General features: G+C 43.8%; 2 protein-coding genes and 1 long non-coding RNA gene across 3 annotated transcripts in view; 1 reads left to right on the top strand and 2 right to left on the bottom strand.

Moving 5' to 3' along the window:
• Nucleotides 1-13,293, bottom strand: part of HIVEP3 (HIVEP zinc finger 3) — an 82,684-nt gene extending 69,391 nt beyond the window's left edge. The window contains exon 1 of the mRNA XM_049774610.1: nucleotides 13,190-13,293. The gene's annotated coding sequence lies outside the window, so the exon portion shown is untranslated. The remainder of the gene's footprint in view (nucleotides 1-13,189) is intronic.
• Nucleotides 1-25,319, top strand: part of CTPS1 (CTP synthase 1) — a 1,052,426-nt gene that overhangs the window by 592,774 nt on the left and 434,333 nt on the right. The gene's annotated exons all lie outside the window — the stretch shown is intronic.
• The window catches only part of LOC126011451 (uncharacterized), a 290,776-nt gene continuing 278,783 nt past the window's right edge, over nucleotides 13,327-25,319 (bottom strand). The window contains exon 3 of the long non-coding RNA XR_007496763.1: nucleotides 13,327-13,387. This is a non-coding gene — a long non-coding RNA (uncharacterized LOC126011451). The remainder of the gene's footprint in view (nucleotides 13,388-25,319) is intronic.

Here is a 25,319-nt window from a genome sequence, read left to right as displayed (position 1 = left end):
AGAGCAGTGCCAAGGAGGGCTAAGGAAGACTCCAAACCCCTGAGATATCCACTATCTTGGAGACTTGCTCAGAACAGCCATTTTTCTTTGTCATCTTGGTGTGTGTGTGTGTGTGTGTGTGTGTGTGTGTGTGTGTGTGTGTGTGTGCGCGCGCGCGCGCGCGCACATGCGCTCTCATATGATGAGCACTTCTGTGACAACACAATATCCCCATCAGGGCTAGTGAAGCCTCCTTTTTGCTTTTCCCTTAAAAAATAAACTAGATGAATTCTAGGTCACAATTTGGATAAAATAACTTTTATCTTTCCTAACTATTGAGGGTTGATAAGTCTTTCTAATTAAATTTTTGCTTCTAGAGTTTTGGGATAGAACTCTGTACACATAACTCTATAGATTGGCACTGCCGATCTAAAGGCCAGAGGTTACCAGGAAGCAAATACTATGTGTGCTGGGGTAGTAGTAGTGGTGGGGCCTGTTGTCCAAGGCCTCATCAAGGAGGACACTGTCCATCACTGGTTTTGGTTTTGTCATGAACTTACACTGCAGTGTCCTCATCTCTCAGACAGCCCCTGGGACAGTCTTCTCCCTTTCCCCAATCCTCTCAGTGACTCCTCAACAACACAGCTGTGTGACGCCCTCTTAAAGGGAGGTCCCTCTGGGGTTCCTGTCTGACCCTGAAAGAAAAAGGCAGAGGGGAATTGGTGGGGATACAGCAGGAGATGGAAGTGTAGTGAGGGCCACTTTGCTGACTTCTGTCTTGCTAGAGACTTATTAAAAAATAGGCCCGGGGCCGGAAAGATAGCATGGAGGTAAGGTGTTTGTCTTGCATGCACAAGGTTGGTGGTTTGAATCCCGGCATCCCATATGGACCCCCGAGCCTGCCAGGAGCGATTTCTGAGTGTAGAACCAGGAGTGACCCCTGAGCGCTGCTGGGTGTGACCCAAAACCCAAAATAAATAAATAAATAAATAAATAAAAATAAAAATTAGGCCCACTGAAGGTGAAGATCCTTATTCTATATCCCTCATTCTCTTCACTCAGACAAGACCCAAGCCCACTGTCATGACTTGGGAGCTGGTCAGCCCTTGTAGACTCTTCTAGTTCAATGTTTCTATTTTTATTTTACATAACAGTCCAGGATGGCCCATGGCCTGTTTGCTTCATTGAGTAAGAGGTTGCACTTAACCGATCTGTGAGCAAGGCCTCCGTGGGTGCTTTTCTCTCTGCCTGCTAGTTCCTAGGAACCATCTTACTAGAAAGGAAGAGTGCAAATATTTTGCTAAGCAGCCAAGAGAGGAAACTTACCCAGGCTGAGCTGCCCTGGCTGGGTGCGGGCCATGGACACAAAGCTCAATGAGGGCCATTATCTGGGAGGGGAGGGCTGTTTGTTCCGCTGCACATGGTGCCAGAGCCCGGAGCCACCAGGCTTGCCACTCTGGCTGCCACATAGAAGAGAGTCCTCGCGCTCAGCAGACTCTGTGGTTACGCAATGCGGGGCCAGGAGAATGACTCTCCCCGGCCAGGAGCCAAGCCTTGTTCCTTCCTGCCCGAGCGTGTCCATCTGAAAACACTCTGCATCAAGCGCCTGGTGTTTGCAAAAAAAAAAAAAAAAAAAAAATTGCTCAGCCCGGAACCTGCTGCTTTATTCCAAAGGGCATATTCTGTGGCTCCTGGCGTCCTTCTGTTCAGACCCTTGGCTCCCACACAGGCTCTATCTACTTGATCTAGGTCTTGCTCTTGGGGCCTCACACTCTGCCCCCAACTCTTTGTCCTTGCTGACTCCTTTTCTTCCAATGCTTCTGTAGTCACAATCCAAAAACAGCTGTGTCTAATCTTAAATTCCCCTTTCTTAATGACACAAGTTTACTTAAGCTTTTTCTGATCAACCCAGCTCCAGTGGCCAATGTGAGAGCAGTCAGAGGTTAGCATGAATGGGGGGGGCGAGGAGCTGCTGAGCTTCCTCCCAAATCCTATAACTCACTCTACTCTGATTGGGGAATCCCATTGGCACAGCCCTCCTCACTCCTGCCCACAGTCTCACCCTGCCCCATACAACAGCTGAGCCTGCTTCCATCCATACTCTCCTAAGGGACCCCAAATTTCCTGCAGCTTCATACCATACACTTTCCACAAACAGTAGGGTACAGGCAGGTTGACTCCCTGTCTTAGGACAGGCCATGTCCTGCCCATTGCCTCTCTAGCTCTTCCTCCTCATTTCCTCTCCCCTCTGTCACCCCTCTACTCCCAGCAAGCGCCCCCTCTCCAGAATCCTTCTTCCAAAACACCACAGCCTTCCCTCAGGGCTTGGGTCTTAGCTCCAATACCCCCAATATTCACCCCCTGCCCTGTCCTATTGATTGGGCCCATCCCAACCCAGACTCCTTTCTCGACTCCATATGTTCATGAGGGAAAGCTCATCGCTTTATGGTTACTTATAGGTAGTCTATTCATAGCTCTGCCACCTCCCGAAACTGTGTGCGGAGCTGACAGTCTGTCTGTTCCTGCTGCTAGAACGAAGCTCCAAGGGGCAGAATGTGTTTTGTCACCTAGAATGAGTGCGCAGTGCTTGCTGTCTCCATGGGGCTAGCTTGAAGGAGGTGCAACCTCATTATGGATCTATAGTTGTGATGGTGGTCCTGGAATTCCTGCAGTCCCCATCACATGACACATTGTGTATATGAGTATGTTTTTGTGAAAACATGTGTGTGTATATATGTGTGTCTGTGTGTATGTGCACATGGTGAGAGAGGATGGGGCAGGGCAGCACACACAAGGCAAGTGAAGGGTAATTTGACTCTACAGTGTCTGAGATAGTATACTTTCAGGGCCTTTTGGGGGGCGGGTAACACCTAAGCATCTAGGTCTTGGTGTGTCCCCATACCCATAGCCCAAGTATAGTTGCTTCAGAAGAGCATAGTCATAGATGCAGCCACTGGGCTGTAAGGATTTAGATGTGCTTTGGTTCCTCCCTGCGTCCTTGGCTCTGTAAATCTATATTCCTTAAAAAAAAAAACTCTTCCCACACTGATCTGGGGCTTCTTCTGTGTTTTTTTGCACATAGTTTTATTGTCAACCATCAATATCTCTTGAGTGAACAGAGAAATGGAAGGGAAGGGAAGAGAGGGAAAGTTGAGTTGGGGGCTTGGAGAGATAGCACAGCGGCATTTGCCTTGCCAGCAGCCGATCCAGGACCTAAGGTGGTTGGTTCGAATCCCGGTGTCCCATATGGTCCCCTGTGCCTGCCAGGAGCTATTTCTGAGCAGACAGCCAGGAGTAACTCCTGAGCACCGCCGGGTGTGACCCAAAAACCAAAATCCAAAAAAAAAAAAAAAAAAGTTGTGTTGGATGCCAGAAAGGCTGGCTCTGTGCCACAGAATGATCCTAAGAAATCTGTGATCGAGCCTAGTGGAGTCCAAATCAATGGCTTGCCTTGATGGTGAAGCGGGGGTTCCTGTGTGTGTCCCACCCTGCACTTGTAGTTTGCTGTCTGGAGCAGAGATCCAGCCAACAGAAAACTGTGATTTAGGTCTGATTTCACATTTGATATAACCATGGCCAAGATTCTCTGAGGCTGGCTAGTTCTATTCTACAGAGGGGACCTGCTGTTTGATTTTCTTTTTGGGGCTTGCCCCAGCTCTTCTTGCATTGCCAAGTACCTTTTCTTCCTCAATCCCTGTGGTCTCCCTGCAGTTCCTAGTGCCTCTTCTTAGTAGTTTCCATTGGCACACACATCCTCTGCTGGCCAGAACTGCCAAGTTCTGGATTGCCAGCTGCCTCCACCTTAGGGTGGCTACCCCAGTGGTTTCATGGGTTCAAGACACACAGCCTAAAATTCATCTTTTCCCATCTTCCCCCCCCCCCCACGGTGCTGCTATTCTTGCAAACCTCCAGGAACTCTCACAGTCAACTTAGAAAGCTGTAATCTCCTGCTTCCATGTTCACCACTCACCCATTGCTTCACCCATTGCTGCCATGATGAAGCCTCTCTGACCACTGAGTCAGGACTTGCTGGGCACTGAGAACATTCACTGGGGCTTGATAATTCTGCAATCTGCAGGATCACACCTGACATTTCGCAATCAAACTAGTCCCTGGCCTGTAAGCAACTAGCAGTAAGATTTTGGTCAGATCCCTCGCTTATCTGAGCACAGATGTTCTCCTCTGCTCTCAGGGAGGGAAATTCATTTCTGCCATACTCTCCCACCCTGGCTATGTGTCCCTCTGCACTGTCAATTGAAAAACTACCCCAATTATGTTGCTGCTTCTGCCTCTTACAGATCCAAATTAAAGTTATACCCCTAAAATGGAAGAAATCTTCCTCAAGGTAGTAACAGCTCTATATAAAACCCATAGACAATTTTATTTTCAATGGTGAAAAATTGAAAGCATCCCCACTGAAATCAGGCACAAAGCAAGGATATCCATTGTCTTTACCCTTATTCAACATAGTATTAGAAGTCCTAGCAACAGAAATCAAATAAGAAAATAAAATCAAATGTATCCAATTTAGAAAAGAAGTCATTATCTCTATTTGCAGATGACACAATAATATACATTGAAGACTATAAAGAGTCCACCAAAAAAGCTCCAAGAAACAATAGACCAATACAAAATATGGTCAGCTACAAAGTCAATACATAAAAATTGGTGGCATTCCTATGTACAAATAATGAATCAAAAGAGAAAGAGATCAAATAATCTATCCCATTACAAACAAACAACAAACAATGTACAAAATAACAAATACCTAGGAATCAACCTAACTAAAGAGTGGGAGACCTACACTATGAAAACTTCAAAACATTTAAGAAAGAAATAGAAAGCTTAGGAAATAAAAATACATTACATGCTCTTGGGGGCTGGAGAGATAGCATGGAGGTAAGGTGTTTGCCTTGCATGCAGAAGGTCGGTGGTTCGAATCCCAGCATTCCATATGGTCCCTCGAGCCTGCCAGGAGAGATTCCTGAGCGTAGAACCATAAGTAACTCCTGAGCGCTGCTGGGTATGACCCAAAAACCAAAAAACCAAAAAACAAAACAAAACAAAAACCCCAAAAACAAAAATATAAATAAATAAATAAATAAATAAATAAATAAATAAATAAATAAATAAATAAAAAAACAAAACATTCCATGCTCTTGGATTGGAAGAATCAATATTGGCAAAATGACCTAAATTAACAAACTACTATATAGGTGGTTCAATGCAATACCTATCCAAATTCAGTCAACATTTTCCAAGGACTTAGAGCAGTCAGAAATAAAGTTTGTATGGAATCATAAAACCCCAACAGTCAAAACCATACTGAAAAATAAAAAACTGGGAGGCATATCATTATCTAACTTGAAATTACACTATAAAGCCATACTATCAAAACAGCAAGTTACTATAATAAACATAGACTTTCTGACCAATGGGTCAGAATAGAGTATTCAAGGAAAAATACCCATATCTATGGTCAGTTAACCATGTGTAAAATAAATTAAATCTGGATCCATATCTGACACTTCACACAAAAGTCAATTCAAAGTGAATCAAGGACCTTGAGATAAACTGGAATCTATAAAATATATTGATAAAAAATATAAGAAGAACCCTTCTAGATCTGGGCCCATAGCTGTCTATAATGATATGACGCTACTGTTAAAGACTACAGAATCAAAAAAAAACCCAAATGGAACTACATCAAATTAAAGTGTTTCTTCATGGCAAAAGAAACACAGACTAAAACTAAAAGACAACTAAATGGGAGAAAATATTTACATTCAACACATCAGATAAATGGTTATATTCAGAATACATAAAGTACACACAAAGATCAACAATAACAACAAAAATTGAAAAGGTGCTTGTCAAGATGCAGGGTGAGGAGGGCCATTTGAGGGAGGGAACCTGAGAACATTGGTGAAGGAAAATTAATATGATGGTGAGATAGGTACTGGAAAGCTGTATGTCTAAAACTCAACTATGAAGAAATTTATAATCATGGTATTTTAATAATTTTTTAAAAGTTAGCCCCCTACAACCTTTTCACCTGTATACAGGGCAGGGCACCAAATTTGCATTTGAAAGATACCTCCAGCAATTCTTTGCAGGTGGACCAATCTCTTGGAGAAATTTGGGCTCCAGGATTAAAGTCCAAACTCTGATGCGTGCACCCAGTCCCTGAGTCCCTCACTCTCCTTCATGATTTAGGCCTTTGGGGAAGGGCTTTCAGGCTACTTTGTCTACTGTCCTACTGAAACTAGGACCCAGTTTGCCCTCTGTCACCTTCCCGCATCAGAAGTGCCCCCCAATTTTCCTGTCCCCCCTTTCTCTGAGTCTTTTCTTAGTGACCCAGGTTGAAATCAAAGGCCCTCTTTCTCCACAGAAGGCCTCAGTACCCCAACACTGGGGCCCTTTAATGGATACCTAAGCTTCCAAATCAGAGAATCAGACTGTCAGCTTCCAGGTGGTGGGAGAGCAGCCACTCTCTGGCAGAGCTTCATGTTCACGAACAAATGCTTCCTGAGCATCTCGGAAACCAAACAGAAGCCTGAGTGGCACAGACAGGAGGAAAGCAGAATTTCTTCCCATAAAGGGCCATCTCTAACAGGGACAGAGTGTGTGCACAATGGGTCACAGGGGGAATAAAGAGGGTGCCAATGATTCGCAGAGCATAGCTCCTAATGCCAGGGACTAGGGATGCACAGAGGACAACAAAGGAAAACCCAGACAGAAGGAATCTCTGCAAAGGACTATAGGGTTTAAAGCTCCCTAGGCAGGTCAGGAAGGAAACAGACCAGTTGGCAATGCTGAGTGAAAGGCCTGGATGAACCATAATGCAGGTCAGGGGTGGCAAATCCAGATCTGGACCTAGTTTTCTACAGAAAGATGTTTCGGGATATGGTCTTTTAGATACTGCCATAGCAGCAAGAGAGATCATATGGCTGGCTAAACTCAAAATATTTACTCTCAGGCCATTGAAAGCCATTTCTGCAGGTCTCTAGGAGAGCATGGCCAGAGATGGGTTTTATCTTTCCATCACTCTGGGACAATGTCAGGATGGACTGGCGCCACCAAGCCAGTGGAGAGGCAGGTGGCTGAGAGTCTGCCCTAGTGAGGGTGAATATGAGCAACTTTGCTCAGTAAGAGGCTTATGAAGAGCAGCTGGTGCCTCCGTTCTGTGCCCTTCACTTGCAGCCCCTCCTTCACTCTGACCAGCACCACATTGGAGCAATTATCCAATCTCACCCATTTGGCACAGACAGCTGAGTCACTGCTCTGAGGTCCCACAACTGGGAGGAGACAGAGCCACGAGGAGGCAAACCCAGAGCCAAGTTCAAGGGCTTTGGGGTCAAGCATGTTTATTTGCTGACAGATCCTTCGAGCTTCCCTGAAAAATCCCAGAAGTTGGGGGACTCTGCAGGCAAAATCTGCAGAGTGGAGGCAGACAGGAAGTGGGGGAAGGCTTGTGGCTATTTTGGAAGAGCGACATGAAAAACCACAAAGCATCCTACCTGTCCCATTTTGCTCCCATCTGTCCTTGGAAACAAAGCTGCCCCTCAGATAAAAAGGTGTTTCTCCCTGCACACTGGCCCTTGCCACAGCGGGTGGGGAGAAGGCTAAGCTTAGCACATGTGCGCTATTTTTAAAGGACTATATAAACAAACAGGGCTATGTAAATAAGAAAAAAAATGAGATCACCCTTTTAAAATCTAAAAATGTCCTTTTTCAGGGTGGCGGGGCAGCTAACCCTTAGAAAGAATTGGCACCTTTTTATCCCAGAGAGGCCTGCACCAACCCACAGCTTTCCAAAGCCGCCAGGCCTACCCCTCCCTGTTCCCATTGAAGCCAGGCAGGCAGCTGGGGTCACAGGGCTTTTGGGTTTATTCCTGGCTCTGTGGCTTTTGCCTTGAATGCCAAAAGCCACTGTCCAACCACCATTCTCTCAAGCCCTGACATCTGTCCCCATCCATGAGTATTTCTGCTCAATAGCCCCCCCTCAAGGGAAGCCTGGCAGGTGTTCCAACATCCCACCCCACCTGAACTGCAGCCCCTAGTTTTTGCCTGCCTGTTCCTTAATCTGCTCAGGGCCTACCATTTTATATATGTCCATTAAAATCAACTTGTAAGTCCTTCCTCCAATTTTTGGACAGATTTTAGGGGCCCTTTTAAGCATTGCTCAGGGGCCCCCAGAGGCCACTCCCAATAATTCTGTCAACCAGTTTGGATAAATCAATATTCAGGTCCAGCTGTGTGGGGGCCATCAAAACAACCCTGGTAGTGTTTGAGGGCACCCAGGACCATTCCTGGCCACTGAAGCACCAGATATAAAACTAAAACCCTTGCACATGCAAAGCACATGTCCTGACCCTTGAGCTATCCCTAAGCCCCTGCGTATATTTTAAAATTTGCCCACATTCTTCTCTATGTATTCTGAAAAGGAATAAAAAAAATGACAAATATCTGGATAATTGTATTCAGATCACTAGCATTATTAGAGCTACCTCGACCTTCAGCAAGAGCTTTCTCTCCATTTCTATGTTTCTGGGGTGCTTTTTCCACCTGTAGATGCAGGACCCTCCCACACCCCAATCCCTCTTCTTTCCTTAGTCATCAATCACCACTTCCTCCTAGACTGTAGGAAAGAGGCCTTTCCTACCCTGTGAGGCCCAGCTCAAAAGCCGACTCATTTCACCAAAGCCAAAGAACACTAGTCCTCTGCACTCCAGCAAACACCTGGGCATCATTTTCCATCTGGGTTTCCTCTGGGTCATTCCCTGCTGACATCCATGCTAAGGCCCAGATCTTCTGCTACCCTCAGCACAGAATTAGAAACCAATACATTTGCTCAAAGGGTGGTTTGCAATACTTCTTGAGTTAGGTGATATTTTCTAAAAATACCATTTGACTCTGATGCAAACTGTTATGGAAAACGGGCTGGCACATTCCAACATGTTCTAGGGCACATTGTACCATCCTGAGCACAGCCAAAGGGTGTGGCTGGCTTAACTTGGTCTTTGTAGATCTTGAAACAAGGCCTAAGTATATCATGAGCTTCAACTAGAAAGAGTGGAACTCAGTACCAGATATCTTACTTGTTTGGTTTAAAAAAAAAATCAGAACTATGAATCCTTATAGAAACCACATAAGTTAGTATATACGAAAGGCACCAATGACATGAGAATGGGCTATAAGATTGATGATGATGAAAATTTCACAAATGATAATGTTGAGTCTGTGACAGTGGTGCAAACTAGAATTCCTTCCATTTCTTTCCAAATATCTAAGTAGCATTGTCATCAAGAACACCCCAGCTGAAAGACAGCTGTCAAAAATATAGTATGATGTGCACCACTTTGTTAACATGGTTTAGAATTTACCAAATATGGCATAACCAACCAAACCAAACAAAAGGCAATACAGGATGTTCCAGCTATTTTAGCAATACAATTATTTAGAACAGGTCAGGAAGCCTCTTCTGTAATAGTCCAAATAGTTTATATTTTTGACTCTGCAAGGCAAACAACACACAGTGATCACAACTTCCCAACTGCCATCAGAGTAGAAAAGGAGCCAGATATTAAGTGTGAATGGAGGTATAGATGGTGCCAAAAAAAAAACTTTAGTTAGGAAATCAGGGAGTAGCCTAGGTCAGATCCTTAGGCTGTTGTTGGCTGATCTCTGGTTCAGACACAGAGATTTCAATGTTTCATTTCTCAAAGCAGGGATGTTGCTCTACTGATGGACTGTCTGTCAATAAATAAATTGAACTTAAAAAAGGCAAATGATGGGCTAGAGAAATACTACAACAGGTAAGGAAGTTGCTTGCCTTGCATGCAGCTGGTCCCAGTTCAATTCCTGAGCACCACCATGAGTGTCCCCTAAGCACAGACCAGGAGTAAGCTCTGAGCACCACTGGTTGTGACTCAACCCACCCCCCAAAAGGGCAAATTAAAACATTAATAAACTGTTGCTTTAATCTTCTTATATATTGAAATTGCACTGAAGATTTGACTTTTGAACATGGTGTCTAAAACTATGGAGGTTAGTGTTGGCTGGAAAGAAAATGCCGCTGCACTCATTATTGTTTTTTTGTTTGTCTGTTTGTTTTTTTTTTTGGTTTTTTTTTTTTTGGTTTTTAGGCCACACCTGGAGGTGCTCGGGGTTACTCCTGGCTCTGTGCTCAGAAATTGCTACTGGCAGACACAGGGACCATATGGGGTGCTGGTATTTGGACCACCGCCAGTCTGGGTCAGCCGCTTGCAAGGCAAATGCCCTACCGCTGTGCTATCTCTCCAGCCCTCACTGTTGTTTTGTTGTGTATTTAGAACTCACACATTTCCTGGAGAGCGCCTCAGTCTGGGCCAGTCCTAAAAGAGAGGGTTGCTACATGATTCACTCTGCCCTGAAGTCATACTTGCTTCTGAGTCTTGGGTAGTGTTAGTGGATCTGTCCCACACAGATCAGCCTGCAATACTATTGGACCCTGGTGAATGGGTCTTATCTAGCTATTCTGCCTGCCTATGCTTGTTCATCCACTTCTTCAGATGCCACTTTTGCTTCATCCTTGGTGGCTGCAGCTAACACAGGCCATGATGGGCCAGAAGGAGCTCCAGAAACCCTGATCCAGCATCCCATATCTCTCAGATGCTTTTATTGCCTAGAGAAGCACAGAAAGGGGTGGGAGCTTCTTCTTCTTCTTCTTTTTTTTTTTTTGGTCACACCCGGCAGCGCTCAGGGGTTACTCCTGGCTCCATGTTCAGAAATCGCTCCTGGGGGGCCGGGAAGGTGGTGCTAGAGGTAAGGTGTCTGCCTTGCAAGCGGACAGACAGCGGTTCGATCCCCCCGGCATCCCATATGGTCCCCCCAAGCCAGGGGCGGTTTCTGAGCTCATAGCCAGGAGTAACCCCTGAGCGTCAAATGGGTGTGGCCCAAAAACCAAAAAAAAAAAAAAAAAGAAATTGCTCCTGGCAGGCTCGGGGGACCATATGGAATGCGGGGATTTGAACCACCATCCTTCTGCGTCTAAAGCAAACGCCTTACTGCTGTGCTATTTCTCTGGCCCCAAGGGGAGCAGCTTCTTTTGTTGGAACTGACAATTCATTTCTCTCTGGACCAATCTGGCCCCCTACAGGTGCTTCCCTGTGGCTGGCTGGGCCCACAAAGACAGAAAAGTTTCAGGGAAAGAAGGAAAGTAGAAGTAAAGGTTCAAGTAGGCATCCTGTGTCACAACTATTACTCTGCAGAGGCCCTTTCACCTCCTTCAACCTGACTGCTAGTGGAGGACACCCCCTGCCAAATACTGCTATGAGATATCCCCACCTAGGTGCAGTGCCAACCTGAAGCACTAGGTGCCTAGGGGACCAATTTGCTCCCCATTTGTTCCTTAGAGAACTATTGATTCTTCCCCCCAATGCACATACTTCTGGGTCATTCTAGACACGGTCACCACAAACTTCAGGCTGCACTTTGGTGAAGAGGACAAGGCTGACCCTTGGAAAGTAGTAGTTGTGTTACTGCTGGTAGATCATTGGGCCTCTCTGTTCGGTTTTATATCCTCAAAAAGAGCAAGAGAAGCATCCTCAGGGCTCTGGCTGTAATTTGCCCTTCCTGTTTGCAAAGGGCTATGTCATGGTAGGCCCAGGCCATGGCTCTGCTTTCTCCTATCCTATGGAGTTCTGCACCAGTCAGAGTGCAGAGATGCTATGACCACGACTGGAAGGACAATGGAAGCTGACTGCCAGCAGGATTCAGGGCCACTACCACTTGGGGAGCCCTTGCTTGGACCAATCATATTTTGGGAGTCTGGGCTGTCCCTTCATAGCAACGCTAAGGGGTAGGAGCCATGATGGTTTTTTTGGGAGAGGGTGAAAGGTGAGGCAGAGGGACCAAGCATCTCTCCAAGGCAAAAAAAGCTGCATAAAGCTGTTAGAGCCAGAGTTGGAACCTGAATTGGGCCATTCTAGAGCCTCTCTATTAAACATCACACCCTATACCCTCCTCCAGAGGAGACACAGAGGCCCACACCTTCCTCTGTGAGTCTTTCACCTTCATGGGAGAACCCTAGCCACATCTAGGCCTCATGGCTCCATGAGGTGGGGTTGAAGTTGGGGGTCCTGCCACCCCATAGTGTGGACAACTGCAGTGATGCCCTCTCTGTGAGGTGCTGAAGGTCCTGTCTTCCTCCTTTTCAGTCTCTTCTAATGAGACAGTGCTGCTAGGACCAGAGGAGGGGCTTATGACTCACAGCCCCCCAGTCAGTCGTGTCCCTGGGTCTTGGCGCAAGTCCCCTGAACCAGACACAGAAATAGCATCACCAGAATCCCTCAGAAGAGACTTGCACTCCCAGGACGTGGCTGAATTAGAATCAGAGAGCAGCTTCCTGTCTCTGGCTTGGTATGATTCAGAAAGCAAGACTGGGGGAGGGGGGCATGAGGAGCACAGGAAATGGGCTTTTTCTCTTTATCTGCTACCCCACACCGTTCCCTAGGTGACTCTGATGCACTTAAGACAAAACATCCAAAGACATTCTTGATCCAGAGAACATGCTCCCTGTGGAGCAGAACCTCAACATCTAATCTGAAGCCACACCACAGACCTAGAGTGTCACAAAACCCCAAAGGAGACCTCCTCAGGCCAATTCTCTCCATGTTTGCTGTGAGGGTGATGACAGAATTCCTAGCAATTCTGCTCCTGACTTGAATGTGCCACCAGCTTAGGTTGCTTCCTTCCTGTTCTTCAATGGGGGCTCCAGACCCTTCCCAATAAGGCACCAAGGAGTCAGTGGTGGGGGCTCTTCAGGCAAGACCTCTCCCATAAGGGACAGAAAAGGGATAGAGAAGACTGAGGATGTTCAAGGAAAGAGGGCATGAAGAGAGACAGACAGTGGGGGAGTTCCAGGGACAGAGGGACACCAAGGAACTGGTGAGAGAAGACTAACTCGGAACTCAACACTCCACTCCTGCCTAGAGAAACCCTGAGGACTTCCAGCTCTCAGAAAGTTCAAGGAAAGCAGAGTTAACAAGCACAGCAACAATAATAACAACAGTGGTGTGTGTGCACGTGCGCATGTGTGTTTGGGATCAAACCCAGAACCTCATACATGCAAGGCAAAGCTCCATTTTGAAGAAGAATATGAGTTAGCTTATGCAATGAATCAAAATGGCACCCCAGCAAGAATATGCAGCGATAGCTGTGGTCTCACCTGCGTTGAAGGCACCACTTTCGATGACCAAAACTAAAACGCTGTTCTCTCTGAAGGCCAGCATTCATGTCCACGCTGGCTGCAGCTGCCTTCTCTCACACTCGGCTTTTCTTCCTTGAAGGGCAGGCTGACTTGATCAGGATCTACGGAGGCTCCTCCATGAACTAGATCGAGGCTGACCAGATTGTGCTTGGAGTCCTGCAGATGATGAGAAAACTTTGGGTCAAAGAGTTGGCCTGAACAACTTCTTGAGACACAAACAATTCTCTGCTGGAGCCTGAGGTTCCCAGCCCCTCCCATGCAGCTTTCCTCAGAGCAAGGCCTGATCCCCATGTCCTCTTGGGAGGCAGTAAAGCACTAACTTCTAGTAGTAGTAGTAAGGATGCTACTTCTTTACCAGAAGGGGACACAATTCCATAATGGCCATCAAGGGTTTCCAGGGCCCCAGTGCACACAGTCTGGACACCAGCAAGAAAACAGAACTCAGCCTTGCGACCCCAGGACCTGGATTCCATCTACATTTGGAAGGAGCCTGGTAAACTGATCATTTCCAGAACATACAGGTGAGAATTGGATCATGGGTGCCTTTCTTCACACCTAGTACAGGGAATACTGCCAATTCTACCCTAGACATGGGCCCACAGAACTGTGTACTAAACAATGAGTGTTGCTGGAAGCCACTATGTTTGGGGGTAATTTGTTACACAATATAAGACAAATACAACCTGCAAAAGTGACTCAGTTCCAACAGGGGGTGAAACTTTAATACAGTAACTGACTTAAGAGAGCAATGGAATCCCCAAATCACTAAATAAAACAGAATATTCTGGACAGGAACTGAGCAACAATTACTGGGTGAAGAGACCAATGTGTGAGGTTGGTGTTCAATGATCACTTATTCAATAACAGGTTGTGGGTGGATGAAAAGTTAGTGATGTGCTTCCGGACAGTGAGTCTAAGCTTTGTTGGTAGTTGTGGGTGGGGTGCTACACCCATCCTGCTTTCTTGAGATTGTGCTCCCAGAGTCTACTACACATTGTGTGGTCCAGTGGCTGAGAATCTGGCCCCAGGACTAAGACACCTGGCTCAAAGACCAACCATTCATTTCCCTGAAGCTCTAAAAAGTGACTCAGCCACACTCAGTACTGTTCTTGAAAGGGGGCTGGGCATGACATGCACATTCCTCAGTTATAATGATTCAGGCCATTCAAGGGTCTTCTGGCTCAAAGCCAGGTTCACATCAACAGGGTCACTGCAATGGCTCTTCCCAAACTGCATTCAGCTGCATAGCTTTGGCTACACATGGGCCCCACATGCTACCACCCTCTTTTGGGATTTTATGAGTGACACAAGCAGTGGTTTTGGCAGCCTCCTCCCTTTACTGAGTCCCAGAAAAACAGAGCAGTGACCAAAGATCTTCTGTGCTGCCTTTCTGCCTCACACCTGTACCACAACCAGCAGACCATCCTCAGCCTAGTTGGTGCCCATGAAATTGCCCTGGGCACCTGTTAGCACTTCCTGAGACTGTAGTCCAAACTTTCCCCACTTCATCTCTATGCAGTTGTTCATCACATGCCCCATTGTCTCTACGCCCTCTGACCCATTCCCATTAATAAAATCCATGGAACATTTATCCAAGGGCAGAAATACCATATATGTCTTACATATGCTTACCATACCAGAGGTCTCAAACTCAATTTACCTGGGGGCTGCAGGAGGCAAAGTCGGGGTGATCCTTGAATGCAAAGTCAGTAGTAAGCCTTGAACATTGGGGGGTGTGACCCAAACAACTAAAACAAAGCAAAACAAAAAAAGATTCCTCTAGGGCAGGGCCACTAAATTTGTACGGAGGGCCGTTTGTGGCCAGCAGGCCTCGAGTTTGAGACCCCTATAAGCACAGCCCATAAGTCCCATCTCAGAGTCTTTGCCCATGTGCCCACAATCATGGCTATTGGCATAAGCCTGCCCACCCTCTCAGAAGGCTCGGCCAGAGCTCCCCAAAACTGGACTAAAATTTTCCTTCCCTGAACAGCCTGAATGCCTCTGTGGGAATCCTTAGAGTTATCACAGTGTCTTCCCAGGTGGTCTCAGAGCCTCAGAGACAGCACCCCCACCTGTCAGTCTGATATTTTTCTATAGCTAGGTATGTCTCACACAGTGGGGGTGCCCGCTGCCCTTCAGCACCTTCTTCAGTCATTTATTAAAGTTTTTATGCATATGCATTCAATCTGAAGTACATAGTATTATTTTAGGGGGCAAGGGATTAGGGCTCATTGGGTCTATCCCTTAGCAGGAGTAGGGAAAGAAGTAGGCATGGAAGTGGGTAGAGGTGTTGAGTTTCCTCCATAGCACCAGCTACAGAGAAGCCAAGAGATTCTGGTGGTGTCTGAGGGGAGAGAGCAGACATTTCTAACCAATAGAGCTGTGGAAGCATAAGAAAGACTCCAAATATCCAGAAGTTGGAGAAATTGCCTATCTCCCTATGGGGGCAGTTGAGCAATCAAGTAGGGCAGGAGCTTACTGATTTGGCATGGCCCAGACCTGACCCTGTGGTGGAGGACTGAGGGCACCAAATCATTTCCATAGGTGAGGTGATGCAGTGCAGTTAGTTAGTCAGTCAGTTAGTTAGTTAGTTAGATAGTGTAGTTAGTTAGTTAGTTAGTTAGTTAGTTAGTTAGTTAGTTAGAGATATGGGGTCAGGTGGAGAGGTGAACCATTTTCTCGCACCAGAGGCAGTGTCATCTGAGCATAGTTTCCAGTCTCTGGAGCAGGTGGCAGGGAGAATAGATCACACCTGCCATTCTATGGGGCAAACCAGACCCATATGTTTTGCCTCTTTTGGCCATTCAACAAGGAAATGAAAAGAGACACACACACAAGGAAGAACAACAGAGCCACCCTCCAAGCAGCCAGTCAGCAAGGCTGAGGAAAAGCAGATGAGTGCAGTGACAGAAAATCAAATCAGGGCCCAGCCAACCTCACCCAACTCAGGCAGTGCCAGGCTTATCTGCCAGAGGCTGAGGAGCTGGTACTGGCAGGTCAGAGAGAGTTCCTGAACTCTAGGTTACCAAAGGCTCCAAAATAAAAGGGAGGGAAAACAGAATCTAGTGTTTCTTCAAAGATTATATCCATGAGAAAAGCTCTTCCTCCAGAGACTCTAGCCTGAATAGTTTGTCAACGACAGAAACTTCCAGAAGGATGCATCAGCTTTTCTACTAGTCAGTGCCCTGATATATCTTGACTTTACTACTCACTGACATTTCTCTTCACTGTTTCCATCAGTTCCAGTCTGAATGTTATGTTCCTTCCACAATCACCACAGAACCCCACACGGGATACCCTTGTAGGGGAGACTTGATCCTCAGCCAAGCCTGACCTGCTTCTTTGGATAGGCCAAGGCTCTTGTGGTGATGTCCCCCTTCACCCAGGAAAATAGTAAATTCAGCCTTGTCTCTGAAAGTTGACAAAAACTGTGAGAATCTGACATTAGAAAACTGGAAAGTGACATTAGACTTGACACCAAACCCAGGCATGGTGGGAGGGCAAAAGAGCAAAGACTGTGGAGCTGTGAGGGAAGAGGGTGAAACCCGTGATTTGTTACTCAGCCGAGTCTCAAAGTCAAAGACAGAAGCACTAAAAATAGCACGCCGCCCATTTATCTTTTCTTAAAACAATTACTCAAGGAATTACTCCAACAAAATAAAAACCGTATTAGAATAAGTAATTCAAGAAAGAGTAAGAACAGTAGAAAAATGTATAGACAAATCCAAAGATGTTTTCATCATCACTATCTCATCTTATTGGGAACTAGATACCATTTAATTCTTGACATTAATATGAACATGAGGGTTTTAAGTTTTTGTTTAAGGGTAACTGTTTCTAGAAGAAAAGTGAGACACTGAACTTTTAAAACACTGTGGGTGGGAGGGAGAGGGAGGTACAAAGAAAATTAAATTAATTCAGTAAGTTAGAAAAGGAAAGGCTAAACAGAAAGAAAAAAGGGTCAATATATCAATAAACACAAGACTGTGACTAATATAATCTAAGATAAGAGATTAGGCTGGGTACAAAGAAATCCAGTCATAATATTGTTTGAAAGAGATAGACTTAAGTTAACGAAGGTTGATGTGCAAAGAAATGACAATAAGATATAGCAAACAAAACGATTATAGGAAAGCCAATACCAACACTAGACAATACACCAAAGTACTAAATTTAATATATTACCAAATGGATCTATTTATCTAATAAGAAATAAAAGTAAGGAGCCTTTACTTTTTACCCTTAACACTGGAAGCATAAGATACATAAAATAACACATTCTTAGAACCACAGAGACAATTAAAAGCATAGCATATATCTCAAATGTACTATTCAAAATTTGAAGGTGCAGTAACCTCCAAAGGAAAATGTGAGGGTTTTGAACATTGATCTATAACTTCATAGACACTCAAGAAACAGACAACTTTTGAGAACTTTGGCTCAAGAGTTCTTATACTTGATTATAAGAAAAATCTCAGATTTTATAATGTTCATTATAGTTTCAAACAATAGAACTAGAAATTAACAAGTACTTGAAGTGTAAACTGGGCCCAGGGCTATTTTAAAAGACCTTCCTTCCTTCCTTCCTTCCTTCCTTCCTTCCTTCCTTCCTTCCTTCCTTCCTTCCTTCCTTCCTTCCTTCCTTCCTTCCTTCCTTCCTTCCTTCCTTCCTTCCTTCCTTCCTCCCTCCCTCCCTCCCTCCCTCCCTCCCTCCCTCCCTCCCTTCCTTCTTCCTTCCTTTTCTTTCTTTCTTTCTTTCTTTCTTTCTTTCTTTCTTTCTTTCTTTCTTTCTTTCTTTCTTTCTTTCTTTCTTTCTTTCTTTCTTTCTTTCTTTCTTTCTTTCTTCTTTCTTCTTTCTTTCTCCTTTCTTTCTTCTTTCTTTCTCTTTCTTTCTTTCTTTCTTTCTTTCTTTCTTTCTTTCTTTCTTTCTTTCTTTCTTTCTTTCTTTCTTTCTTTCTTTCTTTCTTTCTTTCTTTCTTTCTTTCTTTTTCTTTCTTTCTTTCTTTCTTTCTTTCTTTCTTTCTTTCTTTCTTTCTTTCTTTCTTTCTTTTTCTCTCTCTCTCTCTCTCTTTCTTTCTTTCTTTCTTTCTTTCTTTCTTACTTACTTTCTTTCTTTCTCTTTCTTGTTTGGTTTTTCGAGCCACACCGTTTGATGCTCAGGGGTTACTCCTGGCTAAGCGCTCAGAAATTGCCCCTGGCTTGGGGGGACCATATGGGATGCTGGGGGATCGAACCACGGTCCTTCCTTGGCTAGCGCTTGCAAGGCAGACACCTTACCTCTAATGCCACCACTTCAGCCCCTAAAAAGACTTTTCTAAGGCCAGTAACATGGTAACATGGCTCAAGATACAGAACACATGCCTTGTCTGTCTGAACACTGCATGTCCATACCCCACACAGCATCATATATGGCTCCCCTCAAATAATTTTCTAAATAACCCTTGAATCAGAGGATAAAAACGATTTATGCATTTAACCTGAGAAGTTTAAAAAGTAAAATAAAATCTAATAGGCATAAATAAAAGACTAAAGTAAAATCTATAAAGAAGAAAATAAAAATGAATTAATGAAATAAGAACAGCAACCCCAACAAAGAACATATAGAGTGCTGAGACCAATAAAATGGATTAATCTCTGGCTAATCTAGAAGTAGGGAACAATTCTTAAAAAAAAAAAAAGCATTGAGAGAGCATAGCAATAGTGCAGTGGTAAGGCATATGCCTTGCATGCAGCTGACCTAGGATGAACCTCGGTTCGATCCCCTGGCATCCCATATGGTCCCCCAAGCCAGGAGCAATTTCTGAACACATAGCTGGGAGTAACTCCTGAGTGTCACTGGTGTGACCCAAAAACCAAAAAGAAAAAAAAGCATTGAGGGAGCTGGAGCAATAGCATAGCAGGTAGGGCTATGTATCCAACCTAGATTTGATTCTCAGCATCTCCTGTGGTCCCAGAGCTTGCCAGGAGAGTGATATCTGAGCAGAGTGAGGAGTAATACTTGAGCACTGCTGGGTATGGCCCAGAAACAAACAAACAAAAATAAAAAAGCATCATATACATGTTGTGAACTTTTCTTGTTATTTAAGAGGATTCAACATAAATTTGATATCTGTGAATTTGAAAATTTATAGTTTTTTAAAGTTATAAGACAAAAATGTGGAAGAAAACCTCAGACTAATGATGAGAGAATAGGTTGTAGAAGATGGAATTCTAAATTAGTGGTAAAGAACAGATTATTTAGACAAAATATCTGTGATGACTATCTCTCTCTATTCACTCAACAAAAATTTAAATACTGAAACCCAACTACAAACTTAGTAATCACAGTGATTAAATAAAGATATTATTTTTTTAAAAAAACTCAAATATTTAGATTCTATGTGTCAGACACTGTTACAGGGCTTCATTCATGAACAGACTGGGCAGAAAAGGCCCCCACCAGGGTAGGTAAAAATTAAATATACAGGCAGATAAAACGAATGGTGTGATAGCAAAAGAGCTACCGAATAAAGGAGGGAAAAATTCTAATTTATTTTATTTTATTTTTAAATCTTTATTTAAGCACCATAATTACAAGCATGTTTGTAGTTGGGTTTCAGTCATAAACAGAATACCCCCCTTCACCAATGCAACATTCCCACCACCAATGCCCTCCCCACCCCCGCCACCTGTATTCGTAACAGGCATTCTACTTCTCTCATTCTTTAACACTGTCATGCTAGTTGTTAGTGTAGTTATTTCCCTAATAGCATTCAACACTCTTCGTGGCGAGTTTCAAATTGTGAGCCAGTTCTTCCGGCCCTTCCAGCCCTTAACTCTCTATTGTCTCTGGGCCTTATTACAATAATGTCTTAAATTTTTCTTAAAGCCCATAGATGAGTGAGACTATTTTGTGTCTATCTCTCTCCCTATCACTCAACATAATAGATTCCATGTACATCCATGAATAGGAAAATGTTATGACTTCATCTCTCCTGATGGCTGCATAATATTCCATTGTGTATATGTACCACAGTTTCTTTAGCCATTCATCTGTTGAAGGGCATCTTGGTTGTTTCCAGAGTCTGACTACTGTAAATAGTGCTGCAATAAATATAGATGTGAGGAAGTATTTTTTACATTGTATTTTTGTGTTCCTTGGGTATATCTGAAGGGGTGATATAGATGGATTATATTGGAGCTCAATTTCCAGTTTTTGGAGGAATCTCCATATTGTTTTTCTTAAAGGCTGGACTAGATGACATTCCCACCAGCAGTGAATTAGAGTTCCTTTCTCTCCACATCCTGTCAGCACTGATTATTCTTGTTCTTTGCTATGTGTGCCAGTCTCTGTGGTGTGAGATGGTACCTCATTGTTGTTTTGATTTGCATCTCCCTGGTGATTAGTGATGTGGAGCAGTGTCCTTTAGCCATTTGTATTTCTTCTTTGAGAAATTGTCTGTTCATTTCTTCTCTCCATTTTTTGATGAAGATATATATATTTTTTCTTATTAAGTTCTGTCACTACCTTCTATATTTTCGATATTAGCCCCTTGTCTGATGGGTATTGGGTGAATAGTAAGAATTCTTTTTTTTTTTTTTTTTGGTTTTTGGGCCACACCCAGTAACGCTCAGGGGTTACTCCTGGCTACGCGCTCAGAAGTTGCTCCTGGCTTGGGGGACCATATGGGACACCGGGGGATCGAACCGCGGTCCGTCCAAGGCTAGCGCAGGCAAGGCAGGCACCTTACCTTTAGCGCCACCGCCCGGCCCGAATAGTAAGAATTCTATTTTAAATAGAGTATATGTACCTCACTCATATAGAAATTTACTTTGATTAAGGATATAAGCCTAACAATAAAATAAATGATATAAATAAATAAAATAAAATATCAGAACTATTGGAATAGTTACATAAGTCAGTGTTAGAAAAAATCAGACATCAAGTGCTCTTAAGAAAAAACATGAATATGACTACATCAAATACTAAGAAAATACCCCCAAAAGTCCCATCAACAGTTGCAGAGCAATGATAGACTAGATACATTACAAATATTTTATTTAAAATACTCAATAAAATTAAAATGTTTGTAACATATATAAAGGGTAAATATCCATAAGTAATAAGCCTCTACAAAACAATAAGACAATGAAATGGAGAAAGGAAACAAACAGATAATCATTCAAGATATGAAAATACCTAATAAATAGATGCAAGGCTAGAGAGGTAGTATAGGGGTTAAGGTTAAGGTAGGAGAGGGGTTACCTTCCAGTGGTCCTCAAACTATGGCCTGCGGGCCACATATTGTATTTGTTTTTTTTTTTTGTTTGTTTTGTTTTGTTTTGTTTGGTTTGGTTTTTGGGCCACACCAGGCAGTGCTCAGGGGTTACTCCTGGCTGTCTGCTCAGAAATAGCTCCTGTCAGGCACGGGGGACCATATGGGACACCGGGATTCGAACCAACCACCTTAGGTCCTGGATCGGCTGCTTGCAAGGCAAACACCGCTGTACTATCTTTCCGGGCCCCACATATTGTATTTATATCTGTTTTGTTTCTTCATTGCAAAATAAGATATATGCAGTGTGCATAAGAATTCGTTCATAAGCTTTGTTTTTACTATAGTCAGACCCTCCAATGGTCTGAGGGACAGTGAACTGGCCCCCTGTTTAAAAAGTTTGAGGACCCCTGAGTAAACTATAGACCTGGGTTGAACACCTAGCACCTGAGGATGCCTCAGATTTGCTCAGTGTGGCCCTGGAGATACTCAGCACTTCCATGATGACCCTGGTTATCCTTAATAGGCACCACACTCTTATGCTTTTATATGCCTACAGGTCTGGAATAGCTAGCTCAGCATCCTCAGGCTCTCACAAATCATTAAAGGGATGCATGTTATAAATTAGTCTCATTCTCCCCACTTTGATTGGAAAAATTTTATCATCCAGGGTTGGAGACAAGGAGTGACCAATGTCTCTCTGACCTAACTAGCACTTAATCAGTGCAGACACACATCAGATTGCACACCCATCATGTTTCACACATCAAATTCCACAAATCATGTTATACAGATATCAAGAAATATAAGATAATACATATTTTATACACATATACATTTATACACATTCATCATGACACACCCATCATGGTACACTCATCATGTTACATACACTCATCACACATCATGTTGCACACTCAGTAAGTTACATGTGCATGAAGTCATATTTCCATCATGTTATACATACATCAAGTTACACGCACAGATACACACACATGCATACAATAGCTATCTATCAGGGCATTAGCAGAGGAGCTATATTCCCTTTTTTGGATAAAATACACTTTTATTTTTATTTATTTTTAATACATTTTATTGAGACCAATGTCAATTACAAGTCTTTCACAGTTATATATATTCATAGTGACAGTGAATCAGGGCAATTCCCTCCACCTCTGTTCTCAGCAATGCCTCCCATACATCCACCTTTAGCTCCCTGGACTGCTAGCATAATAAGTCCCTTTTGTAAATAACTTGTTACACTTTGGGTCTCTTGATTCTGCTGTAGCTGACTTTGGGTTTGGTATTTAGGTTTGATCATAAAATATATTTTTTTATGGGCCTATTCAGTTTTCCTCTTAACATTTTCTGAATTCTCCTTACCTCACTCTTTTTTGTGTGTGTTTTGTTTTGTTTTGTTTTGTTTTGGGTCACACCCAGCAGCGCTCAAGGGTTACTCCTGGCTCTATGCTCAAAAATTGCTCCTGGCAGGCTCGGGGGACCATATGGGATGCCAGGATTCGAACCACGAACCTTCTGCATGAAAGGCAAACGCCTTACCTCCATGCTATCTCTCCGGCCCCCTATTTCACTCTTACTAAATTGTGCATTTGTAGGATTTACTAGTTATCTATTTTGTGTTAAATTTAAAACATAATTGATAGAGTTACTTACACTATAAAAAATTTAAAATTATAGACCTACAAGAGAACAACATAGTCATCAAAACACTTTTTTAACTCCTGATTTTTAATTTTGTGAAATTTCAGGAGTTTAGCTTTAATCACCTATATGTGTGCACAAAGTAATTAAAAATAAGCACAATATTTAAATAATGAAATATTCTACCATATTAAAATACAACAATTAAAATATAATTATACAATACAATAGTTAAAAAATCTCATATGTGGAATATAAAGAAACAAAGTAAGAAAACAACAAATTACCAATGATATCAAAATTGGAGATTTTCTCATTAGACAAAATAGGGGTCTCTGGGAGGGTACTGAGGGTACTGGTGGAGGGAAGCAGTCTCTGGGGTGTGGTGTTGGAATGATTGTAAGTCCTGGGACTTTAATAAAATATGGTAAAAAATAAAAAGAAAACCCACCATAATTATTGCTCGTTGAAGTCAGGCGACATTATATACATTGGCTGAATCTCTAGAAGTCAGATATGTAGGCTCCATTTCAGTCCTGCTTTACAAATGAGTCCACAGAGGCTGTGTGGATGCTTACCTGCTCCAGTCTTACTGTGAGGAATCAGAGGAGGCCATTTCTGAGCCCAGGAACATGTGTTTTCACAATCCCTTAAGGCTTAAATACTAACCCCAAACTGGCTTCTCAAGGATAGGGAAAGAATACCTTAAGGCACTTGCTTTGCATGGCTGATCCCGGTTTGTATCCCTAGCACCACAGTCCCCTGAGCACAGAGTCAGGAATGGACCCTGAGCATTGCAGAGTGTGGCATAACCCTATCTGCTCCACCTCTGCCATCCTCCTCACAAGCACACATACAAAACAACAAAAGAGTGGCTTCCCAGTGGGACTGAACAATGAAAGGTGCTCTGGTGTTCCTCCCACCTATTAATCAGAAGTGGTGTGTGTGGCTCTGAAGCTGACCAGCTGCTCCTCAGCTCTGCTGTAAACATGCAGGGAGGTGATGTTACGAGTAATGGGGGACAGGGTCTGGCCACAAGTCTCCCAAAGAAAAGCACATAGAGGACCTGGGGCTGGAGACAGTACAGTGGGGAAAGCTCTTGGATTTGATACCTGATACTCCATATGGTTTCCCGAGCCCTTCAGGAGTGATCTGAGTGGAGAGCTAGGAGTCAACCCTGAGTATCGCTGGCTGTGGCCCCAAAACAAAATAAAGTGAATATATGCTTCTGCCAGTGAGAGACTCATTGTGACTTTATCTGGGGTTGGGGGGAGAGGGTGACAGGAGAGAATGGGAAGAATTGGGGAGAATACAATAGTTCCTCACAGCCTGCCTGAATAGGATACTCCTGCACTCCATCTTCCATAGGAAGGAGACTTAGTGAGGCCAGAAACCAGCAGGAGATGAGCTGGAGGAGTCTGGCTGTAGAGCTGTGTTTACTTCTCCCCATGTACACATTCACATGGGGGTAGGAAAAGGGATGCTCACTACACACACACACACACACACACACACACACATATCCCTCATACCTCACACCATGCACATACTTCAAACACATCACATACCACACACTACACATGCCATGCCATACAACCCACACATACCACACACCATGCATACTCCCATATACTAAGCACACACATGCACTTGCGGTGTACATTGTGCTGCACCATTCAAGAACAAACAAGCACTGAGCCATGTAGCTGGGAAGTCTCCATGAAGTGGAGGGGTATAGAGAGCAGGGCTGGGGACATGTTTTTTCTCTCTGTGTCTATGTTCTTCACATTTTTTCCCCATAAGTACATATCACTGTTTATCATTTAAATGTTGTCTTTTAAAATATAAAAGTGTGTCTCTCTTTTTGTTTTTAGAAAACAGCTGGGCGAGGTAGGAGGTGTGATGGGCTGAAGGAGCCTATGTGTGTGTAGGGGCCCAATAGGCAGGAAGAAACAATGACAACTCCTCTGCAGGGCTTGCCAAAAACCAAGACAGGATTCTTCCTAGGCTCTGATCCTTGATCCACTCCTTTTGAGAGCAGAACCAAGAGTCCCAGGTGATCTCAGGTGGCAGGTGGCAGGCACCCACATCTAGCATGGCACAGTGTGGGCACCAGTGCTGGGCAAGTTTGACTGATGAAGGGTTAAAGAAAGTCCAGATGCCTGTGGGAT

This window comes from Suncus etruscus, chromosome 6 (assembly GCF_024139225.1).
Source record: "Suncus etruscus isolate mSunEtr1 chromosome 6, mSunEtr1.pri.cur, whole genome shotgun sequence".
In the NCBI taxonomy this organism is placed as follows: domain Eukaryota; kingdom Metazoa; phylum Chordata; class Mammalia; order Eulipotyphla; family Soricidae; genus Suncus; species Suncus etruscus.
Note: the sequence above shows the minus strand (reverse complement) of the source record. Positions and strands in the feature narration are given on the sequence as shown.